The 6945-nt window shown below is 34.8% G+C and overlaps 1 pseudogene; it reads left to right on the forward strand.

The window, feature by feature from the left end:
• Window positions 1–1386: 1386 nt before the first annotated feature.
• LOC132606637 (basic leucine zipper 23-like) lies at window positions 1387–4917 on the forward strand (annotated as a pseudogene).
• Window positions 4918–6945: the final 2028 nt, after the last annotated feature.

Genomic DNA, 6945 nt, shown 5'->3' on the forward strand with positions numbered 1-6945 from the left:
TGCGTAGACCCGATATTTGCATTAGAAATTTTAGTACGAATATATAAATATTAGGTGTGAACCCATGTACGAAAACAAATAGTAGGCTCAACGTTAAAAACGTGTCTAGGAAGGTCCTCGTGTCAGGAGTCTGTGGGTTCGGAAAACCCATTTTAAGCAGTTTCCTTTTATTTTTTTGCTAAGAAAACATAAAGCTTTTGTGAAAACTTTAACAGTTTCTTCATCCCTGTACGTTTTTCTCAGAATATATGCAGCCTTTTTCTTAAAAAAATTATTTTTAAAAAACAAAACATAAAATTGACAATTAGAAAAAGTAAAACGTTATCGGTGTTTAAGTGGTTTGTTGCTTTTTTAAATATATATTGAGTATGGTAATCGTTCGTTAGTTTGGCGGTTAACCGGTTATTATATATTAGCTTGAGGTCATTGTCCTGCCTTAAAATTCCGAACCCACAAATCTCGAATTCTAGCTTCGCCTCTGATTTTATGATGTATCTTTTTTTCGATATTGATATGAGAAAGTCGTAATTTATGGAGTACTACTTTTTGTATAGTTTTGAGAATCTAAGTTTTAATTTTAAGATATTGAATTAATCTAACTTAGTTTAGCTTCAAAAATTAGTCAAATTTAATTCTCATAAAGAGAAACGTTTTATCTGCTACTGATAGAAAGTAGAAATTTGAAGCACTTATTCTCCAAAACTAAACAATTACAGGAAATTAATTTTTTTCAAAAAAAAAAAAAATCATATTAAAATTTATATTTGACAAATTATCACCTTTATTTTAACACATCGCTTTCTCCCGCTTTCCGTTCTTACTTCATCCTGAAGATACAAAACTTTCTTTTTGGTACAACGAACTATCAATGCTCCACAGTTCCAGTAACTCTGTTAGGATTCTCAATCAACAACGAAGCTACACAACTGACATCACAACGAACAATGTTTAGCAAATGAGGAGATAGCGAATAACTTATTTATTTATGAACTTTTAAAATAAAATAAAATGATGAAATAATGTTTTTTCTTTTAAAATTTAACATCCCCATTTTTGGTTTTATGACATAATTTATCGGGGGGCTCCAAAATAAAAGCTTATTCTTTTATAAGAAGAAAGAATACTCTACAATTTTTTTGTGACTCCTAAAAGAACGTTATGTTATACTCTCTTATTAAAAACCAATTTAATTTAAAATTTAATAAAAACAATTATAATCTCATAAATATTGATGATTTGTTATATAGTACTTAATTTTTTTAAAAAATCGTCAAATACCGCCAATTAAATTGGGACGAGGAGAACTGATAACCTAACGAAGTAGTACTATGCAATCTTATTAGTTAGTTATTACAATCATTAAACCACAGTGATCGTATAAATTGCACTGATTTTCGTACTTCCATAGACATTGTACTACCTAATGGCCCCTTTGCTTCTCCATTCTTTTTTCGCCACTGAAAGTGACATGCACATCTTAGCACCCCTTTTTAGTACTTTCTAGAGACCCCCTTTTTTCATAATTATTACTACAAGTTGAGGCTTCTCTTAATCTTCTTGGACTCTGTTTCATAAAGTGAAACGCCACTCCCAATTACAATTGCTCCATTGTAAGTAAGTGTGTTTACCCTGTTTAGATATTATGATGAAGAATTTAGCTCTTGAGTAATGCCATTTGATGAACTTTTTCCTTTTCTTGATGTGGCAAATTCTGGATTTTACTTTCTTTTTGTTGCTTACATGGCATATACTCGCATCTGCTTTGGGGCTAAAAAATATCGTGTTTTGAAATGGTCTGAATAGAGTTGATTTGATATAGGTACCCCAATTAGTGTGGAATTGAGGGGCAATTGTGTTAATGAGCTGGGACGGAGCTAGATTATAGCTTACGAGTTCGGTTGAACTGGTAACTCTGGTCTAAACCCTTTATTTCTTTTAAGAAACTCTTTGAATATGTATAAATTATTATTCCCTCCATTCCAATCTACGTGGCACTTTCGGATTTCGAGATTGAAACAAGTTTTTCTTTGAACGTAACTTTTTCATATATCTTTTAAATATTTAAAATTGTCAATTATAGTGATTTATAGTACTTTTTAGTAGTTTCCAAATATGTAAGTTTATTTCAAAAGACTTAAAGATTTCATGTCTGAATTCACAGTCAAAATTAAACTGTCAAAATTAATTTGACTCTCGAAATCAAACCGTCCCACATAAATTGGAGCAGAGGCAGTAATTTAGAACACAATAATTTTAAAAAAAATTAGAGTCCTGAACCCATAAGCTTCAAATCCTGGCTCTACCTCTGTAATGATTAGAGGGTGGAGGTGGAGGGGATTTGTGCTTTAAATTCACCGGTTTAAGTGTATTATATGAATGTGTATGTATTTGTGTTGTGTATACCAGTATATGTATATATAGGTTGAGCCAAAAGCAGTGGGAATCTGCATGCTAAGGAATAATGATGGATTCTCCTTTATGGTGGAGGGAGGCTGGGTAATCTCAGCTATCTGATCTTGAACTTAGTAAAATTTATTGCTGGATTTTAAATTACCAAAGCTTCACTTTTCCATGGAAAGAATATATATCCAGAAGCGGAGGCAGAGGGTTCAAGTTAAAAATTATGTATAGTATGTAAATAGGGCAAAATTGATATTTTTTTTTTGTTTATATATAAATTGTTGAATCTTCACGGTTTCGAGCCGTGGAAATAGCCTCTTGCAGAAATATCGGGTAAGGCTGCGTACAATAGACCCTTGTGGTCCGGCCCATCCCCGGACCCCGCGCATAGCGGGAGCTTACTGCACCGGGCTGCCCTTTTTATATATAAATTGTTGAATCTCCTTTGCACAAGAAACTTTTTTTGAACCCCTTATTTGAATTCTTGGCCCCGTCACGGTATATATCCTACCCCCCTTTTTTTTTTTGGTTAAAGTTTCAACTTTTTGCCATGCCGTTGCATTTTTTCATTTTCTGTTATGTTGTGATAAATTCTGCGTTTTCTTCTTTTTTGTGCATATATGGCTTGTACGCGCATTTGCTGTAGGAATTTTTAAAATTTTTTTTTTTTTTTCTTGTTTTGAAATGGTCTGAACAAGGTTGAATGGATAGAGGATTCATATAGGCACTTCACTTACTGTGGGATTGAGGTGCTAAGAATGGAGAGAAGCTGGGTAGTTTAAGCTATCCGATCTTATAACTTGCTAAAATGTTTTGTTAGAATTTTGGTTACCAAGGCTTCAAATTTCTTTGCAAAGGATATTTATCGTACTTCTTCTGTTGCTAAAGTTTTCAACTTTTTGCTGTGTTCTTGCATTTTTTCCACCTGTCTGGCATTTTATCCTCTTAAAGACTGGATTAATGAATACCATCTAGACAGGAGTCTCTCAATTGTTTGTGGTGCACCTTCAGGTTCTTTTGGATTTCAATAATGCACAATGGGGAGCTTGAATTCTCTAACCAGGAAATGGTTTCAAGTTCTAATTTTGGTGAAACTCCAGAATGTAGTTCTAGGAAAAGGCTTTTCAATGAAATTCTCTCGGACATGCATGCTTGTATTCATACCCACACTTGCAATCCACCTGGCCCCGATAACTCACACACCCATACTTGTTACCATGTTCACACCAAGGTTCTTCCTCCCTCAAGTGAGGATAATATCCTCAGTGATGATACTGCCGATTCTGCAGCAGCAAATAAAGGAAAGAAACGCCCTTTGAGTAATAAGGAAGCAGTTCGCAGGTACCGTGAGAAAAATAAGGCTCGGGTTGCTTCATAAGAGAATGAGGTAGTCAGATTGAGGGCTATAAATCAGCAACTATTGAAGAGGCTGCAGGGTCAAGCTGTCTTGGAAGCTGAGATTTCCAGGATCAAGTGCTTGCTCGTTGACATCCGAGGAAGGATTGAAGGTGAAATTGGATCATTTCCGTACCATAAGCCTATGGAAAGTGGTAATTTATATCAGAATCTTGTTAATCCTAACCTCCGTGGAGCTTATGTGATGAACCCTTGCAACCTACAGTGTGATGATCAGGTTTATTGCCTCCATCCGAGTTCGGAAGAGTTAAATGGACAAGGCCTTAATAGTTGTGGATTTGGACTTGAGGAAATTCCTGGGTGTGCATTGGGCTATGGTACTTCTACTGCCAGCGCTTCTCATGGGAATAAGAGAACAGGTAAAATCACATTCATTTGCATTTCTTGTTTTTGGCATATTATCTGAAAATCGGTCAACATTAACTATTATACATGAACTCGATGAACCTTCCTCCTCTTAGTTTACATGAAATCTGTTTACCTTTTACTGGGACTACTTAAATTTGTAAAGATAGGATTTCATCTTGTTCAGTTACATTAACATAGATTAGGCTAAGTAAATGGGGGTTGATTGTAGAACTGTATTGTGTGTTTTGCCAGAGTCGGTATGAAATCGAGAGATCACCGGTATGTCAGCTGTACTAATACTCAACAGGTCTGAACAAGGATCATGCAATGGCTACAGAAACAGCACCATCCTTGCAATAGTTTGGACCAACACCTCAGGAAGATCATATGCTGCTCTAAAGGGAAGTCTCAAAGCTGCATATATTTTTAGATTGGTATATGTTGAGTATGTCTATGCTATTTGGCTGGAGAGAAATCAGAGAATCTTTGAGAAGACAAGAAGAAGCTGGGAAACTTTAGCCAGGGAGATGGTTTATATTTGTAAAGTTAGAGCTACTAAGGGGATTATGCTAGCTATATACCAACTCATGTATTAGTATAGTCTCTCGTTATAGAGAATAATAAATTTGTCTGAACTGGCTATAGCTTTGTAATTGACTCTTCGGTATTGTAGAACTAAGCTAAAAGAGTAACAATATTAAAGAATGAAAACAATAGAAATAGAAAGACAAGAGAGGAGAACTTTCTTATTCATCCCTATATGTTTCAAGTGTGTATAATATGAATTCATATGCCTCTATTTATAGTGGTGCATAGAGGCAGATAAAAGGGTAGCTATAAATATGACATTCAACATATGAGAATGTGGGGAAGATCATGGGTGAAGTGGGAGACATTACATTAAACCTTTGAGATCATGGAGGAGGTGGGAATTTATTTTTAGAGTGGTGGACATCCACACTTATTATTTCATAACACTCCCCCTTGGATGTGCATGTCTTAATAGCTAATGTGTCTCGTTAAAACCTTACTAGGAAAAATCCAATGGAAAAAAATCTTAGTGAAGGAAAAAGAGTACACATATCTCGTAATACGCATTGCTAGCTGCCTCATTAAAAACCTTGCCAGGAAAACCCGGTGAGACAAAACCTTAGCTAAGGGAAAAAGAGTACAACGCGTATTATACTCCCCCTGATTAAAGTATCACTTAATTCTTGGAGACAACACATCCAAATCTTGTATATCAGCTTCTCAAATGTCGAGGTTGGTAATGCTTTAGTGAACATGTCCGTAAATTATCAACCGAGCGTATTTATTGAATATCTACTTCACTTTTTTTTTGTTGAAGATCATGTCTGGAATAGAACTTTGACGAAAGGTGTTGTAGTCTGTCTCCTTTATTATATCCTTCTTTCAATTGAGCTATGCAAGCTTCGTACAATATTATTGAAATCTTCATTTCCAAATAAACATCATACTATTGCAAAATGTGCTGAATTATTGATCTCAGCTAGACACATTCCTGACTTGCTTTGTAAGTAGCTATCACCTTGGCATGACTTGAATAAGTATCAATAATTGACTGCCTAATTGATTGCCATGTAGAACGTCATAATGCAGTATCCTTACATGCAAATCGGTATCTCGCTTAAAGAACAAACTTCATGTAATAATAAAAACAATGCCCTTGTATTTTACATAACCAACAAACCTTGATAATATTTGTTAGGATAAACAAATCTATATTAATAATTTCTTTTGCAGTATGCAATACAATATACTCATCATTATCCTGAGGTCAAAATGATGTTTATTTATATTTAGTGACATCACAATCATTGGGGTACTCAATGGAATCGCTTTAACCTATATAAAGATTTGTTGAAGCTTTATTTTCGTAAACCTTAAATGCTTCAAAACAATTTAATCCCTACGGATTTTCTTTCATTGTCTATATAGACATATTGACAACAATTAATTATACACATTCAAAATTTTCATATATTGCCAGACTGATAAGAAACCCCATTGCATCCACCACAGAAGAGTACATACATCTCTATACAATAATGTCAGGACTTTTGCGAAAAACCTTTATGCCACAAGGTACAAGCCGTACTTTATATTGACGGTTTTTATTTCTCATTTTACTTTTCGCACAAGAACCCATTTTGTACCCCACTGACATTATACCTTGAGGTCCTTTTCCAAGTGAAACAAAATATACTTTAACTGCATATTTTATTTGGCCAATCATTATATCTGTCCACATTCTTTGACAAATTTGAATTCAAGATCCTCATCACCATTATAATGTTGAGCGCTACATTATTTCAAAGATACCGTCGACGGTCATTTGATATCCGTTCCAATGCAACATAACTTATCGAGATCTCTTCATTTTTTATCAATTTCAGGTACCTGAACCTTTCCCAAGGTTTTATGAAGGCTATGTCGTGGTGCTCTTTAAAGCACTTGCCTCATTATATGACCATCTTAATCATTTGCTCCTGTCTTTACTTTTGGAACCGATTGGTCTATCGCCATAGACTATGTCCTTCAAAATTTTTAATTCTAACTGGAGCATTTGCAGCTGGAATATGGAATATAATATTCACTTTTGGGTCAGCAAATGTGTCTGGCAATCGACTTGAATTATATTTTGAACGAGGATCATACCAGTGATAATTCATTACATATACCTTATTTTCCAGTCGCTTATCATCCCTCCCCCTAATGCTAGGTAATCTAACATTTACCTTCCAACCTCATTTGGGACCC

Source organism: Lycium barbarum, chromosome 8, assembly GCF_019175385.1.
Source record: "Lycium barbarum isolate Lr01 chromosome 8, ASM1917538v2, whole genome shotgun sequence".
NCBI lineage: Eukaryota > Viridiplantae > Streptophyta > Magnoliopsida > Solanales > Solanaceae > Lycium > Lycium barbarum.